The 20,336-nt window shown below is 45.6% G+C and overlaps 1 protein-coding gene across 1 annotated transcript in view; it reads right to left on the bottom strand.

Annotated features, from left to right (window-relative positions):
* TACC2 (transforming acidic coiled-coil containing protein 2) overlaps positions 1 to 8,321 on the bottom strand; it is a 265,537-nt gene extending 257,216 nt beyond the window's left edge. Inside the window, exon 1 of the mRNA XM_025396296.1 lies at positions 8,008 to 8,321. The gene's annotated coding sequence lies outside the window, so the exon portion shown is untranslated. The remainder of the gene's footprint in view (positions 1 to 8,007) is intronic.
* Positions 8,322 to 20,336: the final 12,015 nt, after the last annotated feature.

Here is a 20,336-nt window from a genome sequence, read left to right as displayed (position 1 = left end):
TTGTATTTTTCCCTCTGTTTCATTCCTCTTCTGTCTCACTGATAGAGTTTGGAGGTTTGTCTCCTCTAAATCTCATTTTGAAATGTGATCCCCAGCACTGGAAGTGGGGCCTGGTGGGAGGTCATGGGGGTGGAGCCCTCATGAATGGTTTCCTTGTAGTAAGGAGTGGCTTCTCACTCTATTAGTTCACATGACAGCTGGTTGTTTAAAACGGCCTGGAGGCCAGGTGAGGTGATTCTCTCCTGTAATCCCAGCACTTTGGGAGGTTGAGACAGGAGGATCGCTTGAGCTCAGGAGTTCAATACCAGCCTGAACAACACAGCAAGACCCAGTCTCTCTACAAAAAATAAAATCAGCCAGGTGTGGTGGTGCATGTGTGTGGTCCCAGCTACTCGGGGGGCTGAGGTGGGAGGAGCGCTTGAGCCCAGGAGGTCGAGCTACACTAAACCACTGCACTCCAGCTAGGGTAACAGAGCAAGATCCTATCTCAAATAAAAAATAAAAAACAAAAAGGGCCTGGTAGCCAGGTGCAGTTACTCATGCTTGTAATCCCAACACTTTGGGAGGTCAAGGTAGGCAGATCACGAGGTCAGGAGTTTGAGACCAGCCTGGCCAACATGGTGAAACCCCATCTCTACTAAGAATACAAAAATTAACTGGGCATGGTGGCGTGCACCTGTAGTCTCAGTTACTCAGGAGGCTGAGGCAGGAGAATCGCTTGAACCCGGTGGGCAGAGGTTGCAGTGAGCCGAGATAGCGCCACTGCACTCCAGCCTGGCGATAGAGCGAGACTCTGTCTCAACACACAAAAAAGAAAAGAGCCTGGCATCCCTCTTGCTCTGTCTCTTGCCATGTGACATGCCTGCTTCCCTTTGGCCTTCCACCATGAGTAAAAGCTTCCTGAGACCGCAGCAGATGCCAAGTGGGTGCTAGTGCCAAGCCTGTACAGCCTGCAGAGCCAGGAGCCAAAAAAATATCTTTTCTTTATAAACTACTCAGTCTCGGCCTGGCGCGGTGGCTCACGCCTGTAATCCCAGCACTTTGGGAGGCCGAGGCAGGCAGATCACGAGGTCAGGAGATCGAGACCATCCTGGCTAACATGGTGAAACCCCGTCTCTACTAAAAATGCAAAAAATTAGCCGGGCGAGGCGGCGGGCGCCTGTAGTCCCAGCTACTCGGGAGGCTGAGGCAGGAGAATGGCGTGAACCCGGGAGGCGGAGCTTGCAGTGAGCCGAGATCGCGCCACTGCACTCCAGCCTGGGCGACTAAGCGAGACTCTGTCTCAAAAAAAAAAAATAAAATAAAATAAACTACTCAGTCTCAGGTGTTCCTTTACAGCAATGCAAAAACAGACTAATACACTCACCATGCCACTAGAACTGGGAGGAGTTTTGCCCCCTGTATACACACCTAAGCAGATACTACACAATAGATTATACATGGTGTCGGTGGGATAAAGGATTTTGGTCAGGGTGTTTCTGTTTTATGGTACAGGGTATAAAACAGTACATACACACACACACTTCTGTGTTTAACTGAACTGTAGGATTCTCTCATGAGGCTTAGAATTCTGCCTAACTTTGGCTTTAACCTGATGATTCAGTTATAACTGACACCAAGTCAAACTCAGAAACACAGCGTCTGTCAAGATCCCACAGTGGCTCGAGTTGGCAGGCACAACACCAGCAACAAGCCTGGAAAGGCACTTGTGGGAGTCTAGAGAAATACCTGTGCAAACATGTCAAGGTCAACACAATACGAGCTTTCAAATGACTTTCTCCCACAAAGTTCTACAAACCCTCAGGGCCTTCAGGGTTCTCTCTGAAGTCATCATTCTGCAGAATCACAAACATTTGAAACTGAAATTTGTGATGGGCAGAATCACAACAGAGGCCAGAAGAAATTCCAGTAATCATCTAGCCCAACTCCTTATTTCACAAATTAAGAGACCAAGGTCTAGATTAACGGGACCATAGTCTATCAAAAGGAACCAGTAACGTATTAGAAAAAGTACAGTTCATTTGGCTTCAGAAACAAGGAGTGGAGAGGCACAGATGTGCCTTTAATTTCACTTTATAAGGAAAAGCAAGCAAGCAATGCTTTCATCCCTCTAATCTCAGTAGTCAAACCGGTTTAAAGCCACAGGTTGCTCAAAGGAAGAAGCCCTCAGTCTGAGACTCACTCACCCAGTATCCCCCCAGCATGGAGAGAAGGAGGAGAGAAGCAGGAGAAGGCCCTCTCTTCCGGAGGTTCCTTTTCAGCACTGCCCTCCACCAGCGGTCTGGCTTCCCCAGGATCACATGGAGTTGTTCTATAAATGTGCATTGGCTTAAGGCTGGGAACGCCGGCCTGGGAGGCAGCGGCGTGTAAGCAATCTGACCCGGGCTAGGCAGCAGCTTTCCAGAAGGCTCTGCAGCCTAGAGGGAGAGGGTAACAAGGAGCAGGGAGCCTGCAGGTACCGCCAGCCTCCAGCTCTCTGTGCTTCTCACTACACATTTATTTGGGATCCGAAGCCAGTGTCAACTACCTTGGCCTGCAATTTGCTTTATTTGGCTTATATTTTGGCTGGGACAAACCACTTTTCAAAACAAAGCAGTCGTAAAAGAAGAAAAAAACAAGCCATAAAATTAGCAGTGCTGCCGGACTGGTGGCTCACACCTGTACTCCCAGCACTTTGGAAGGCTGAGGCAGGAGGATCACGAGGTCAGGAGATCGAGACCATTCTGGCTAACATGGTGAAACCCCGTCTCTACTAAAAATAAAAAAAAATCAGCCAGGTGTGGTGGCGGGCGCCTGCAGTCCCAGCTACTCGGGAGAGCGAGACAGCAGAATCGCTGGAACCCGGGAGGCGGAGCTTGTAGTAAGCCGAGATTGCGCCACTGCACTCCAGCCTGGGCGACACAGCGAGATTCCGTCCCCCCCCCAAAAAAAAAAAATTAGCAGCGCTTCTAGTAAACAAGGACAGGTCATCACCAGCCTCAGCTGACATAATATCAAGCAGTCCTTTTCAAACATGTCAATATGCTTCCTTCGGAAAGGGAGAATGTGCAGTTAGGCGAGTTCTAAACAGCATGCCACCTACAGTTTCATCAGTAGACAGGGAATTAAAGATGCAATCATACAATGGGAAGCGAAGCAGCTGGAGAAAGGGTGAGGGACCATTTATTTATTTATTTATTTTTGAGACGGAGTCTCACTCTGTCGCCCAGGCTGGAGTGCAGTGGCGCGATGTCGGCTCACTGCAAGCTCCACCTCCCGGGTTCACGCCATTCTCCTGCCTCAGCCTCCCGAGTAGCTGGGGCTACAGGCGCCCGCCACCGCACCCAGCTAATTTTTTGTATTTTGTTTAGTAGAGACGGGGTTTCACCATGTTAGCCAGGATGGTCTCGATCGCTTCGGCCTCCCAAAGTGCTGGGATTTACAGGCGTGAGCCGCGGTGCCCGGCCAAGGTGAGGGGCTCTTTACATACCAACACTGAAAACTCTCCAAGATACATCACGTGAAAAATATTAAGATACAGAACAGTGTGTATGATATACTATTGTTTATGTAAAGAAAAAAGCAAAGGGCTGGGTGTGGTGGCTTACGCCTGTATAATCTCAGCAGTTGGGGAGGCCAAAGTGGGCAAATCACTTGAGCTCAGGAGTATGAGAACAGACTGGGCAACACAGAGGGACCTTGTCTCTACTACAAATACAGCAAAAAAATTAGGCAGGCGTGATGGTGCACGCCTGTAGTCCCAGATAGTTGGGATACTGAGGTGGGAGTATTGCTTGAGCCAGGGAGGTTGAGGCTGCAGTGAGCTGTAATGGTGCCACTACACTGTAGCCTGGGTGACAGATTGAGAACCTGTCTCCAAAACAAATGAACAAAAAAACCAAAAACCAAAAAAAAAAACCCAAAAGGAGGGTATGCATTTATGTGTATATACTACATTATAAAGGCAATGATCTAAACCTAACCATACAATGTACTACATTATAATATATAAATACTTCTTTCTGGAAACTCACATAAGAAACTAGTGACAGTGGGTGGACTGGGGACCAGGGAAAGAGGAAGTCTGTTCCCTCTCATATTTCTTTTCTAGTCTCGGGATTTTTATCTCATGTGAATGTATAATTTTCAGAGAAAACTTAAAAGGCAATCTAATTTTCATCAGAAATATTTAATTTTCAAAATTATTCTAGTATTCAGAGTGCAAATTCAAGTCACTATAACTCCTTTTTTCACATATTTAAAAGTTAGTTGAGTTGTCTTCCTTAAGAAGACAGAGTTTTATAATAACTAAAATGTTGTAATACCAAAGGACCTCCCAGAGAGTTTTGTTTTGTTTGTTGTAGAGGCAGGGGTCTTGCTACACGGTCCAGTCTGTTCTTGAACTCCTGGCTCAAGGGATCCTCCCAAAGTGCTAGGATTACAGGTGTGAGCTACCATGCCTACCTTCCCAGAGAGTTTTTAATGAGGGTTCTGAAGGCTGGATACTAAGTCTTGATTCAGCTATTTTCCTTATTCTTTCTTTTTTTTCTTCTTTTTTTTTTTCCAGAGACGGAGTCTTGCTCTGTCGCCCAGGCTGCAGTGCAATGGCACGATCTTGGCTCACTGCAACCTCTGCCTCCTGGGTTCTAGCAATTCTCCTGCTCAGCTTCCAGAGTAGCTGGGACTACAGGTGCCCACCGCCACGCCAGGCTAATTTTTTGTATTTTAGTAGAGACGGGGTTTCACCGTGTTGCTCAGGCTGGTCTCAAACTCCTGAGCTCAGGCAATCCACCCTCCTTGGCCTCCTAAGCGCTAGGATTACAGGCATGAGCCACCATGCCTGACCAATTCACCTATTTTCTAGCAGTGACTTGGATCAGTTGCCCAAGCACTAAGCACTTCCATTTCATCAGGTATAAAAAGAGAATGATCCCACACTCCATCTTCTTCATAGGCCCAGCATGACTTACTCATGATGATGTACATAAAAGCCCTCCAAAAATGGAAAATCCCTATTCTAGAATTGAGTTGTTCTGGGCAATTACATTTTATAACTTTTTTTGAAGTACTTGTGTAATTCCACACTCAAATAACTTAAGTCAAATTTTCCTGTCCGAAAAAGCATAAAAGTAAAGGGACCTCTACCTAAAACCATGTGGCATGTTTTCACATTAGCACTTTTTCGGCTCCTAAAACCTTTAGGTTTTTCACTTTCTCAGCATCACCTCTCTTGTGTACAAACTGCTTTCTTCCAAATGAACAGCCAGGCATATTAGGGTGGGCTGTTCTGGGCCTTCTTCACAGCTTTCTACCACTTCTCACTTTTGTTCCCAGTTTATTGATCTGGGAACAGTTTTTTAGTCCTCCCACTAGTACCAACACATAAAACTTGGGTGAAATGGTGACATGGTTTGGCTGTGTCCGCACCCGAGTCTCATCTTAAATTCCCCCATGTTTTAGGAAGGACCAGGTGGGAGGTAATTGAATCATGGGGGCAGGTCTTTCCCATGTTGTTCTCATTAGATTGAATAAGTCTCATGAGATCTGTTGATTTTATAAGGGGACTTTCCCCGCACAAGCTCGCTCTTTGCCTGCTGCCGTCCATGTAAGATGTGACTTGCTCCTCCTTGCCTCCCACCATGATTATGAGGCCTCTCCAGCCACCTGAAACTGTCAGTCCATTAAACCTTTCTCCTGTGTAAATTGCCCAGTCTTGGGCATGTCTTTATCAGCAGTGTGAAAATGGACTAATGAAAATGGCTTTGAGATATAAAAAAGTCTTAAATTACACTAAAATCACCAGAGTTCCAATGTCTATAAACAACAGTGCAGTTCCCATGATCCTGATAAAAACCTACAGATGTCTCTGTATACTGGGTGAGCTGGTGCCACCATACAGCAACAGTGTGAGTGCAGTTTCTTTCACTCAGCTGCTCAGCTTTGAAATGATTCTTGACCAAAACATTCATTCATTAATTAGCAAAAGCAAAGACTTATTTTTAATTTGAGGAGATGTGAACTATTTCAAAACTTGCTTATAAAGTCAGGTTTGATTAATATTATTTTATTTCATATTACTTCATATTTGCCCAATTGAAATACACGTAAACACAACCTTGCTGAAAATCACTAGCATATGGCAGAGAGCACGAAGAAAACATTTCCCAGGCAATGCTTAGAGCTCCTGATTAGTTAAAAGCTCTGAGGGGAAAATAAATTCAAAGTAATGTTTGAAATGACAGTAAATAGGTAGATTTATAAAAATAAAAGTATATAATGTTTAAGGTTCATTTATCTCCATACATAAAATAAATAAATAAAAGCCCTCTTTTTACTGAAGAAGACAGAACACACAAATGCAACTCCTTTCCTTTAACAGACTTCATTAAAATGATAACAAAGGCATTTTTAAAAACAAGTATGTCCAGGTGAGGCGCAGTGGCTCATGCCTGTAATTCCAGCACTTTGGAGGCCGAGACAGGTGGATCACTTGAGGTCAGGAATTTGAAACCAGCCTGGCCAACATGGCAAAATCATCTCTACTAAAAATACAAAAATTAGTTGGGCATGGTGGCAGGTGCCTGTAATCCCAGCTACTCGGGAGGCTGAGGCAGGAGAATCGAGTGAATCTGGGAGGCAGAGGTTGCAGTGAGCCAAGATCACGACACTGCACTCCAGCCTGGGTGACACAGCAAGACTCTGTCTCAAAAACAAACAAACGACAAGAAGAAAAAACAGGTATGTCCAGACAATAATGTAATAATGTGGCAAACTGGAGAAGGCACATTAGCTAATGAGAGCTTTCTCCATGGTTGTGGGTAATGGAAAGCAGATGACGGTCTGGTAGTTGAGGAATCAGGGAAGAGGGGCATTAGACTAGAGTAGAAGGGGTTCCAGCCCAAACAAGACTCTGCAGACCCTGGAGAGGCTCTGAAACACCAGGAACAATGGTGGGAACGTACTTGGGAAGAAAACTAAAAATAAGTGTCAATGGAATCTACCCTTTGCCCTGCCTGGCCATGTGCCATAAGACAAAAACAAAATGGAAAACAAAAGCAAAACCTTTCCTATATCCTGATACTTAAAATTCTGTCAGTGTTTGATGGCTCATACCTATAATCCCAGCACTTTGGGAGGCTGAGGCGGGAGGATCACTTGAGCCTAGGAGTTTGAGACCAGCCTGGCCAACACAGCGAGACCCCCATCTCTACAAAAAAATAAAAAATATTAGCTAAATTTAGTGGCATGCACCTGTAGTTCCAACTACTTGAGAGGATTGCTCCTGGTGGGAGGATTGCTTGAGCCCGGGAGGTCGAGGCTGCAATGAACCATGTTATGCCACTGCACTCCAGCCTGGGCAGTAGAGCAAGACCCAGTCTAAAAAAAACAAAAACAAAAAAACAAAATCTACAGAAGGTTGAAGATACATTTAATAAAATATCTCAAAAAACAGAATTAAAGAAATATTTAAAATATGAAAAAATATTAAAGGTCTGGAGAATCAAACTGTGAGGTCCCTATCTAAGTGATGGGAGATGCAGACATGAAACAGAAAAGTAGAAGGAAGAAAGTGTCAAGAAGGTAATATAAAAATATTTCCCATGCTGCGCATGGTGGCATGTGCTTATGGTACCAGCTGCTTGGGAAGCCGAGGCAGGAGAATCACTTGAGTCCAGTAGTTCTGGGCTGCAGTGAGCCATGATCATGCCACTGCACTCTGGCTTGGGTGACACAGTAAGAACTTATCTCTAAAAACATTTAAAAAAAAATTAATTTAAAAAATAAAAATAAATCATAATTTTTTCCAAAGTTGAAAGAGGCAAAAGGGCTCTCACTAGGTGCCTAGCACAGTGGATGAAAATATCTCATATAGTTCTGTGGGTTGGCTGGGCTCAGCCAAGCGGTTCTCACCTTGAGGGTTGGTGCTCCCCAGCCACTGAACCTAGGAAGATAGTTTTCCTACCCTATCTTTTCAAGTAATGGAAATCAGAGCCAAATTCATTTTCCAGCCCTCTCCTCCTTACTTACCGCACTCCAGCTGTTATCAGTAGGGAATCTGATGGGTCTGCAGCAGCAACTCTATTCTTCCCTCCTCAGAGGAAAAAATTCCCCCAAGGGGCATAAGGCAGAGTAAGACACCAAGACAATTTTTAGAGCAGGAGTGAAAGTTTTTAAAAAAGTTTTAGAGAGGAATGAAAGGAAGTAAAGAATACTTGGAAGAGGACCAAGCAGGTGACTTGAGAAATCCAAGTGCGCTGTACAACCCTTAATGCAGGGTTTTATATATTGGCACGGTTCTGGGATTTGCATTTCTTCTCTCCTGATCTTCCCTCGGAGCAGGCTGTCCACTTACGCAGTGGCCTACCAGCACTGGGGAGTGGCCACACTCACAGTGTGTTTACTGAAGTTGTGCGCATGCTCATTTGAGGCATTTTTCCCTTGCCAGTTGTGAATTCTTAGAGGAAGGTCATATATTAGTTAAACTGATATTTTGCCTCTTAGGGCGCATGCCTGAGCCCGCTTGCCCAACTCCTGAGATCTTATCAGGAAGCCGCTGACACTAGCTTCAGGTGTTTTCTATCTATTGGGAGACGGCCTTTCCCTGGTGCTAGCTGCAACCAATGATGATTTTAGAGAAACAGTGGAACAACCACCTGACCATCATATGACGGTCACCTGACATTCCTGGTTGGGGGTGGGGGTGGAATGCGCTCTGCTGCCCTGCTCATGTCCCCCTAGCTACCTACTCTGACACAGATATGTGTGCCTTCCTGAACTTTCTTGAATGTGTCAGACTTATTTTAACCCTAAAGACTTTTTTTGCTATTGCCTTTGACTACAATATGATTTCCCTGTATTTTTGCATGACGCATTACTCCTCACAATTCAAGTCTCATCTCAAATGTCACCTCCTCAGAAAAGATGTTGTGCTGCTCATCACATCTAAAATAGCAACTCCCAGGCCAGGCCCAGTGGCTCATGCCTGTAATCCCAGAACTTTGGGAGGCTGAGGTGGGTGGATTACTTGAGGTTAGGAGTTCAAGACTAGCCTGGCTGACGTTGTAAAACTCCCTCTCTACTAAAAAGACAAAAATTAGCCAGGCATGGTGGCCTGCACCTGTTATCCCAGTTATTTAGGAGGCTAAGGCAAGAGAATTGCTTGAACCCAGAGGCGAAGGTTGCAGTGAGCCTAGATCGCACTGCACTACAGCCTGGGCGACAGAGTGAGACTCTATCTGGAGGGGGAAAAAAAAATGCAACTTCCATTCTCCACCTATCCCCTTAGCCTATTTAAATTCTTCATAGCACTTAGAATTACCAGATCCTTTTTTTTCCTTTTCTTTATTATCTGTCTCCTCCATGAGAGTAGGGACTTTGTCTTATTCATCATTATACAGATGGTTCTGGAGCCACCCAACGAGATCTTCTTCCCCATTGCACAGACAAAAATCAATTCACTGAGACCATGGCATTGCAATAGAGAAAGAGTTTAATTGCCACGAGGCTGACCCATGTGGAAGAACTGGAGTTATCCCTCAGATCAGTCTTCCTGTAGGCTTGGAACGTAGGGTTTTTATGGACAATTTGGTTGTCAGGGGGTAGGGGGATAGTGCTGCTGATTGGTTGGGGATGAAATCAAATCAGTGTGGAAAACAGTCCTTATGCACTGAGTCAGCCTCTGGGTGGAGCCCCAGAACATGTTGAGTCATGAGTCATAAGTCCGAGTGAGGTCAGTCTGAAAAACATCTCAAAAAACCCAATCTTGGCCAGGTGCGGTGGCTCACGCCTGTAATCCCAGCACTTTGGGAGTCCAAGGTGGGTGGATCACAAGATCAGGAGTTCAAGACCAATCTGGCCAAAATGGTGAAACCCTGTCTCTACTAAAAATACAAAAAACAAACAAACAAACAACAAAAAAAAAAAATCAAAAAAATCTTAAGTTCTACAATAGTGATGTTACCTATAGGAGTAACTGGGAAAGTCACAGATCTTGTTAACTCTGGCCACATGACCCCTGGACAGTAAGGGACTATAGAAACTATGCCTACATTTTAGCAGAGTTCTGGTTTATTGCATAATCCTATTCTTGTGGCCTTTCATTAGTCTTACAAAGGCGATTTTGGTCCCTGAGAAAGGAGGGGGTTAGTTTTAGGGAGGGACTATTATAATCTTTGCTTTCAAATTAAACTATAAATTGAGTTCCTCCCAAAGTTAGCTTGGCCTATGCCCAGGAATAACCAAAGACAGCTTGGAGGTCAGAAGCAAGATGAAGTCAACCATGTCACATTTCTGTTACTGTCAGTTTTGCAAAGGCAGTTTCGTCCCTAACATAATGATAATTTGATGTAGATTTATTGTAAGATGGTGCAAAAGAGAGAATGCATTCAGCAGAAACTGTACTTTGAGTATTCAAACAACTATTCTGTTTTTCACATTCAGTACAGTATTCAATAAATTATATGAGATTCAACACTTTGTTACAAACTAGGTTTTGTGTTAGATAATTTTGCCCCACTGTAGGCTAATGTAAGGTTCTCAGCACGTTTTAGGTAGGCTAGGCTATGCTACTGTAACAGCTACAATGTCTAGGGTACTTATGCTGGGGTTCGTTGTCTCAAAACGAGAAAGAATTCAGGACACGGACACACATGGGTGGGTTAAGGAGTAGAAAACTTAACAGAAGAAAGGAAAGAGAGAGAGATGTCCAAAACGGGAGGCGACGGAGTGCAGCAGATTTTATAGGCAGGCTGGAAAAGGCAGTGTCTGATTTGCGTAGACCTCATAGATTGCTACCATCAGGTATGACATTTACACAGCCCGAGGGGAAGACTGGCTGCCCCACCCTAATCTTACTACGCAAATGGGCTCTCCAGTTGATCAGCACTATCTTGTCTGCTCTTTACTGTACAGTGGCCGACAAAGAGAAGGGAAGACAGAGCCACCATCTTGAACATGTCTAGTCCCTAGCTCCGGCCGGCATTCACTAGTGCAAGCTCCCAGCTTGCTTGTTTATATCTGCAGCTTGACTTCACAGGCTGCTCTTTGTTAAAAAACGATTTGGGGTTGCTTTTCATTAAGGATAAAAGCCTTATCGAGGACGTCCGTACCCTCACTATCTGTCCAAGTAATTTCTTCTTAACTCCCATATCGCTATGTTCAGTAGGTTAGGTGTGTTAAATGCATTTTCAACTTACAGTACTTTTAATTTATGAAGAATTTACAAGGAACACCTATATCATCAGTGCCTAGAACATACCTGGAATGTTTGTTGAGTGAATGCTGAATCAGAATCTTGGCTGGGCACGGTGGCTCATGCCTGTAATCCCAGCACTTTGGGAGGTCGAGGTGGGCAGATCACCTGAGGTCAGGAGTTCGAGACCAGCCTGGCCAACATGGTGAAACCTCATCTCTACTAAAAATATAAAACTTAGCCAGGCCTGGTGACCCATACCTGTAGTTCCAGCTACTCGGGAAGCTGAGGCAGGAGAATCACTTGAACCTGGGAGACGGAGGTTGCAGTGAGCTGAGATCACACCATTGCACTTGAACCTGGGTGACAAAAGTGAGACTTCATCTAAAAAAAAAAAAAAAAAAAAAAAATCAATTTCAAGCAGACAATGGAGCAATGCCTTTAAATTCCTGATGAAAAATTATTTTCAGCTGAAATTCTATATCCAGTCAAATCTTCAACTAAATGGAAAAGTAAAATAAAGACATTTTTTAGACTCATAAAACTTGCTTGCTTTACATCTCTTCTAAGAAAATACCTCAGGAAAACCAGGGCATAAACTAAACAGTTTTAAACATGGAATCCAGAAAGCAATGAATTTAACCAAGGATGGCAGTAAAGGGAAGCCCCATGGTGACAACTGTGTAGCAAGTCTGGAATAACAGCTCATCCAAACTGAAGTGGGCAGACACAGGGCCCTGGGATGGAGAGCTCTAGGGAAAAAAAAAGGAAAGCCAGGCATGGGCATAGTGGCTCATGCCTGTAATCCTCACACTTTCAGAGGCCAAGACAGGCGGATCACCTGAGGTCAGGGGTTCAAGACCAGCCTGGCCAACACGGTGATACCCCATCTCTACTAAAAATACAAAAATTAGATGGGCATGGTGGCGGGCGCCTGTAGTCCCAGCTACTTGGGAGGCTGAGGCAGGAGAATCGCTTGAACCCGGGAGGCGGAGGTTGCAGTGACCGAGATCGTGTCATTGCACTCCAGCCAGGAAGACAGAGCGAGACTCTGTCTCAAAAAAAAAAAAAAAAAAAAAAAGAAAAAGAAAAAAAGAAGAAAAAGAGGATTTCAGTAGAAAAGTGAATTGGATGAAGAGGTTGGAAAAAGTTGACAATATATTTCTTCAAATAGTACCAAAAAAAGCGATTAGAAACCGTAGAGGAAAGCAAAAGTATCGGAGAGAAAATGTAATTGATAATCATATTGATCACAAGCTCTACATTAAACAATATTCGCAGAAATCCAAAAAGAAAAATATTCCACATTGATTTCCAAATTTGTGAATCAACTTATAGATGAAAAAGAGATGACTTACTTGTGGTTGCAGAACAACCTTGATGATGTTGTGGGGGGACCTGTGATGCACTGTCCAGAGAAAAAAGAAATTATTTTCCCAGTGACTGGAAGTGCTGCCCGCAGACAGCCCTCAGCTGCGTGCCCCTCTGCGGACTGCCTCAGCGGAAGAGAGATGCGTAGTTGAAACTCAGCTGCTTCCTCTGCCCAATCCTGTTTCCTTCCCTTCTGCAATACATCCATCCCCTAACATACCTCCTGCATGCCAATCTGCTTCATAGTCTGCTTCCCAGAGAATCCAACCTGTGACAATTGGTACCAGAAGTGGTGTGATCCAAAAAAACCCAAACAGGAGGACTGGATGTTTGGGGTTGGGTCACCTGCCACCTGGCTGACAATGAGGACACCATCATTAGTGGAAGGTGGCACACAGATTGTCTCTGGCAGAAGGTGATGGTGCATTTATTAAAACTTTTGCTGGTGATGAGCTCAGATGGTACCTTAGTGAAGGAAACGTATTAGCTTGGAGGTAGCGGGTGCTAGAGACATGAAAGAAATAGTAAGTATAGCTTTATTGCCCAGCTTGATTAGCACTTTGAAAAGCACTGAGAGCATCAGCAATTGCAGCTAAGTGTCAAAGCCTGAATGCCAAGCATGCAGCCAGCATGGCCACAGATTGTTTACAGGAGGATTAGGCAATGACTCCTATTATCAATGATAATAGGAACCAGGTTTCTTACTGTTGAGAAGGAATTTACAAATACAGAAAGAGGATGTATTAGGGTTTTGCAGAGAAACAGAACCAATAGGATATATGTAGATACGTAAGAGAAGATTTCTTATGGGCTCATGGAATTAGAGAAGCCAAGAGTTCCCACGATATGCCATCTGCAGGCTGGAGAACTAGAAAAGCTGGTGGTGTACTGCAGTCGGAGTCCAAAGGCCCGAGTAGCAGGGGAGCAGATGGTATAACTCCCAGTCCAAGGCCAAAGGCCTAAGAAGCAGGTGGCAGGGGTGATGGTGCTGGTATAATTCCTGGAATCTGAAGACCTAAGAGCCAGGAGCTCCTATGTCTGAGCTCTAAAACAAAGAAAACTCTCCTTTAACAACAACAAAAAATATTTTACTCGGGCCTTCGCAATTGAGTAAACATATTTAAATTGTTCTGTATCTCCTAAGTCTCGCAGTTCAAAGTGTGGTCTCTGATCAGCAGCATCACTATTAGCTGGGAGCTTGTTAGCAATGTACAATTGAGGCCAGGTGCGGTGGCTCTCACCTGTAATCCCAGCACTTTGGGAGGCCAAGGTGGGCGGATCATGGGGTCAGGAGATCAAGACCATCCTGGCTAACACGGTGAAACACAGGCTCTACTAAAAAATACAAAAAAATTACCCGGGCGTGGTGGTGGGCACCTGTAGTCCCGACTACTCTGGAGGCTGAGGCAGGAGAATGGTGTGAACCCAGGAGGTGGAGCTTGCAGTGAGCTGAGATTGTGCCACTGCACTCCAGCCTGGGCAACAGAGCGAGACTCCATCCCAAAAAAAAAAAAAAAAAAGAAATGTATGATTGGGCCAGGCCTGGCAGCTTATGCCTGTAATCCCCGCACTTTGGGAGGCTGAGGCCGGTGGATCACCTGAGGTCAGGAGTTTGAGACCAGCCTGGCCAATATGATGAAATCCCATCTCTACTAAAACTACAAAAAAAAAAAAAAAAGAAGAAAATTAGCCAGGTGTGGTGGCACGCACCTGTAGTCCCAGCTACTCGGGAGGTTGAGGCAGGATAATCCCTTGAACCTGGGAGGCAGAGGGTTGCAGTCAGCCGAGATAGTGCCACTGCACTCCAGCACGGGCAACAGAGCAAAACTGTCTCAAAAAAAAAAAAAAAAAAAATTGGAAATGTACCATTGGAGGCCCATCCCACATCCACTGAATCAGAATCTGTATTTTTAACAAGATCCCCAGGTGATGCGAATGTATGTGAAAGTTTGAGAAGCACTGGTCTACAGCATGAGTGAGGCATGTGGTCTAGAATCGAGGTTCCAAGTACTTAGCAGGTGTGATCATGTTTACTAACATGCCCTATTTTATTCGTTTACAAATTATCTTTTTTTTTTTTTTTTTTTTTTTTTTGAGACAGAGTCTTGCTCTGTCGCCAAGCTGGAGTACAGTGACGCAATCTTGGCTCACTGCAACTTCCACCTCCCGGGTTCAAGTGATTCTCCTGCCTCAGCCTCCCAAGTAGCTGGGACTACAGGCGCCCACACTGAGTAGTTAGTGATACTAAGTGACATATTCATGACACTTGCCACAATAAATGCATTACTGACACTCCGCCCTGGCTGGACTAGACATGGCTACCAAGCCTAGAATTCCTAGCACCCAATCAGATCTGATTTCATCTGAAACCTATGGTGGGCTGCCTTCCCTACAGGCAACATTGCCAGAACTATTAAAAACTTTTTCTCACTGAGAATTTGCATGTTTTCCCATTTGATTTGCAAGAGGGCTGGTAAAAGCTACAGCCTGGTGGGGACGCCATGATACCAGAGCACTCATTCACTCCAAATCTGCCCAATCTCTAACTCATCTCCTGCATCTCTCCTCTCTGCCTGGGGTTCACTAAGTCCTGGTTACTAGACATCCTTTACAACTCCTCATTGTCATCTCATTAACCCGGAGGGTAATCCAGGGGCTTCATCTCCCAGGAAGGGGGATAGAGTTTATTTAGTTCTCGTCATGTTGTTCTCTACTTCATCATCTTGCAACACTCTTCATTTCTGATTATTATGTGCAACCACCATGCTAATCAGTCTTTTCTGTTTAGGGTACAGTACCTATATTCCGGAACTATCAGATTGCACGAGTAAGGATTCTTTATTTTTTGGTACTAGGAAATCTGAAGCAAATTGGCTTAAGTAGGGAAGAAATGCATTATATGGGTAGTTTTGTTGATAAATAACAAAACAGAATACCTCATGAAGAGTGTTTTAAACAATAAGGACATTAGCTGGGCGTGGTGGCTCACCAGTTGCTCAGGAGGCTAAGGCAGGAGAATTGCTTGAATCCCAGAGACAGAGGTTGCAGTGAGCTGTCACTGCACTCCAGCCTGGTGACAGAGCAAGACTCCATCTCAAAAAAAAAAAACGAAAAAAAAAAAAAAAGAAAAAAGAAAAACAAAACAATAAGGATATTTATTATCTCCTGTAACAAGATGTCCAGAGAAAAGGCAGTGGCAGCAGCTTGGTGATGTCATGAAGGACTTGGGTTCTTGCTGCTGGGTAATGTTAATTTGTCCTCACATGGTCACAAGATGACTGCCATATTTTGAACAACATATGCAGACATGACTACATTTGGCTAAAGAGGAGCACTTCCTCTTAGTGTCTATTTTTATTGCGTAGAAAAATATTTCTGATAAGACCTTCAATAGACTTCTGCTTAATTCCAGTGACATGTGCCACTTTGGGGTTGAGGCAATGAAGCCAATGCACCAATCCTGGCCTGCCTATTTCTAGGCTTCTGTTTTATAAGAAGAATTGTAACCATTTTGACTAACACACTATAATGGGATTTCTCATATACCTAGCTAAATAGACCCTGGTAGAGCCTTTACCCACAAGCCTGGTTACTCTCCATCTGTCCCCATTCCCCCCTCAAATCCATCTCCATCTTTCTTGGTCCTGCTCTGAGCAGGGACTGGCCTATGGACTGCATCACACAGGTTCTCTTGCCCTCTGGCATCCCGTTGGCCTCAGCCAACGAGAGGTAAAAGCAGGGGAGGAGAGGTTGGAAGGATGAGATCAGGGTATTTCTGCCCTCATTTCCTCTTTGCATAGTATTGTGGTCCTGGCATGGTGCAAACTCCAGAAACAGAACTGCTGTCTGGTTGCCCCTTCTCCATGGCTTCAGTCTTCATGGGGCTCTGATAACACTGCTTTTTCCTTTGCACCCTCTAGGCCTTGGAGTAGTAATATCTTCCCATGGTTGCTCATCCTGGGTACCTGGATTTGTTTCCTATGGCTGCTGTAACAAATTATCCCAAACTTTGTCTACAATTCATCTTTTTTTATGCTTCGGTTGCTGATGCTTTTGGTGTCATATCTAAAAAAACTATCATCTAACCCAAGGCCACAAAGATTTACAGCTATGTTTTCTTCTAAGAGTTTTATGGTATTAGCTTACATTTGGGTCCAATCCATTCTGTGTTAATGTTTATATAAGATGTGAAGGAAGGGTCTAGCTTCACTCCTTTTCTACAGATACCCAATTGCCCCACTACCATTTGTTGAAAGGACTGTTCTTTCCCTATTGAATTGTCTTGGCACTTTGGTTGAAAATCAGTTAATCAACTAGGTGCGGTGGTGCACGCCTGTAATCCCAGCCCTTTGGGAGGCTGAAGCGGGCAGATCACGAGGTCAAGCGATTGAGACCATCCTGGCCAACAGGGTGAAACCCCCTCTCTACTAAAAATACAAAAATTAGCTGGGCGTGGTGGCACGTGCCTGTAGTCCCACTGAGAGGTGATAATGTGCTAGCAGCCCTCACTCTAGGCGCCTCCTTGGCCTTGGCATCCACTCTGGCAGCCCTTGAGGAGCCCTTCAGCCCACCACTGCACTGTGGGAGCCCCTCTCTGGGCTGGCCGAGGCCGGAGTTGGCTCCCTCTGCTTGCTGGGGAGGTGTGGAGGGAGAGGCGTGGCCGGGAACTGGGGCCGCTCACCGTGCTCACAGGCCAGCGTGAGTTCTGGGGGACATGGGCTCAGCTGGCCCCGCACTCGGAGCCACCGGCCGACACTGCCGGCCCGGGCAGTGAGGGGCTTAGCACCTGGGCCAGCAGCTGCAGAGGGTACGCTGGGTCCCCCAGCATTGCCGGCCGGCCAGCGCTGAGCTCGAGTTCTCGCCTGGCCTCAGCTGCCTCCCGGTGGGACAGGGCTCGGGACCTGCAGCCTGCCATGTCCGAGCCCCACCTCTGCGGTGGGCTCCTGCAGGGCCCGAGCCTCCCCAACGGGTGCTGCCCCCTGCTCCGTAGCGCCCGGTCACATCTACCGCCCAAGGGCTGAGGAGTGCAGGCGCTGCTGGCTTCTCGGGACTGGTGGGCAGCTCCGCCTGCAGCCCTGGTGTGGGCTCCACTAGGTGAAGCCACCTGGGCTCCTGAGTCTAGTGGGGACTTGGAGAACCTTTATGTCTAGCTAAGGGATTGTAAACGCACCAATCAGCACGCTGTGTCTAACTCAGGGTTTGTAAATACACCAATCAGTACTCTGTCTAGCTCAAGGTTTGTAAATACACCAATTGGTACTCTGTACCTAGCTAACCTAGTGGGGACTTGGAGGACTTTTATGTCTAGCACTCTGTGTCTAGCTCAGGGATTGTAAACGCACCAATCAGCACCCTGTCAAAATGGTTCAGTCAGCACTCTGTAAAATGGACCAATCAGCAGGATGTGGGTGGGGCCAGATAAGGGAATAAAAGCAGGCTGTCTGAGCCAACCAGCAGCAATCTGCTTGGTTCCCCTTCCACATAGTGGAAGTTTCATTTTTTTCTGCTCTTTGCAATAAATCTTGCTGCTGCTCAGTCTTTGGGTTCAGGCCGCCTTTATGAGTTCTAACACTCACCGTGAAGGTCTGCAGTTTCACTCCTGAAGCCGGCGAGACCATGAACCCACCAGAAGGAAGAAACTGTGGACACACCATCTTTAAGAACTGTAACACCGTGAGTGTCCGTGGCTTCATTCTTGAAGTCAGTGAGACCAAGAACCCACCAATTCCTGAAGCCAGCGAGACCAATAACCCACCAATTCCTGAAGCCAGTGAGACCAAGAACCCACCAATTCCGGACACACCAGCTACTCAGGAGGCTTGAGGCAGGAGAAATTTACTTGAACCTGGGAGGTGAAGGTTGCAGTGAGCCGAGATCGTGTCACTGCACTCCAGCCTAGGTGACAGAGTGAGATGCTGTCTCAAAAAAAAAAAAAAAAAAAAAAAAAAAGGAAAGAAAGAAAATCAGTTAACCATAAATGAATGGGTTTATGTCTGGACTTTCAATTCGGTTCCTTTGACCTATATGTCTATCCTTATGACAATACCACACAGTTTTGATTATACAACTTTAAGTCTTGAAATTAAGAAGTCTGAGTCCTGCCAAATTTGTCCTTTTTCAAGATTGTTTTGGCTATTCTGGGTCTCTTGCATTTCCATATAATTTTTTTTTTTTTTAAACAAGGTCTTGCTCTGTCACCCATGCTGGAGTGCAGTGGCATGATCATAGCTCACTGTAGCATCAAATTCCTGGGCTCAAGGGATCATCCTGTTTCTGCTTCCTGAGTCAGTGGGACTATAGGTGTGCACCACCATACTTGGCTAATGTTGAGATATATATATGTATTTTTTGTAGAGACAGGGTCTTGCTTTGTTGTCCAGGTTGGTCTCAAACTCCTGGCCTCTACTGATCCACCTGCCTTAGCCTCCCAAGGTGCAGGGATTACAGGTATGAGCCACCACACCTGGCTCCCCACATGAATTTTAGAAACAGTTTAATGCCTGTCTTCTGGTGATACCCTGTAAAGCAAAGGCAAGTACCTGAATTATCTGTATGCCCTGTTGTGCTTTGTAGGATGTCTAGCCTATGAGTACACCTCAAATATTTTTATTTATTTATTTATTTAGAGATAGACTCTCGCTCTGTCACCAGGCTGGAGTGCAGTGGTGTGCCATGTTGGCTCACTGCAACCTCCACCTCCCCGGTTCAAGAGATTCTCCTGCCTCAGCCTCCCAAGTAGCTGGGATTACAGGCGCATGCCACCACGCCCAGCTAATTTTTTGTATTTTTAGTAGATACGGGGTTTCACCATGTTGGCCAGGGTGGTCTCAATCTCTTGACCTCATGATCCACCCACCTCGGCCTCCCAAAGTGCTGGGATTACAGGTGTGAGCCATCGCGCCCAGCCCTACCTCAAATACCTTTGAATTGAATGAGTTATTTCAGGGTTTTTGTTGTTGTTCGTTTTTTGAGATGGAGTTTCACTCTTGTTGCTCAGGCTGGAGTGCAGTGGTGTGATCTCAGCTCACTGCAACCTTCGCCTCCCGGGTTCAAGTGATTCTCCTGCCTCGGCCTCCTGAGTAGCTGGGATTACAGGCGCCCACCACCACGCCTGGCTAATTTTTTGTATTTTTAGTACAGATGGGTTTTCATCATGTTGGCCAGGCTGGTCTCGAACTCCTGACCTTGGGTGATCCACCCACCTTGGCCTCCCAAAGTGCAGGGATTATAGGCATGAGACATCGCACCAAGCCTATTTCAGGTATTTTTGTGTGGAGCTTGGAAGGAACTTTCACCTGGAAGAACGCTAAGTATTCTGTTACAGAACACTGAGCGCAAGCAACAACTACGAAACAATTAACTGGTTTAAACCATGATTTACGGCCTTCTTCACAGGAAGTCTAGAGGTATGTGGTTGATTCAGCAATTCAGCCATGTCCATCTTTGCTCTCCACTGTCCCCAGCACTCTGGTCTTTCCTCATGCTTGTCACATCCTGAGTACCAGATGCTGCCAATATGGCAGGCTCCACATTCTTTTTTTTCAGACATTGTTTCATTCTTGTCACCGAGGCTGGAGTGCAATGACATGTTCTCAGCTCACTGCAACCTTCGCCTCCTGGGTTCAAGCAGTTATCTTGCCTCAGCCTCCCGAGTAACTGGGATTACAGGCATGCACCACCATGTCCGCTAATTGGCAGGCTCCACATTCTTATGCCAGCCATCTCAAAGGGGGTAGGGGGTCAAGGGTTTTCTTTTCCATCCAGTTGGGAAACCCTCTCACATCTCACGGACCCA

This window comes from Theropithecus gelada, chromosome 9 (assembly GCF_003255815.1).
Source record: "Theropithecus gelada isolate Dixy chromosome 9, Tgel_1.0, whole genome shotgun sequence".
Classification (NCBI taxonomy): Eukaryota; Metazoa; Chordata; class Mammalia; order Primates; family Cercopithecidae; genus Theropithecus; species Theropithecus gelada.
This window is presented reverse-complemented; position numbering and strand designations above follow the sequence as displayed.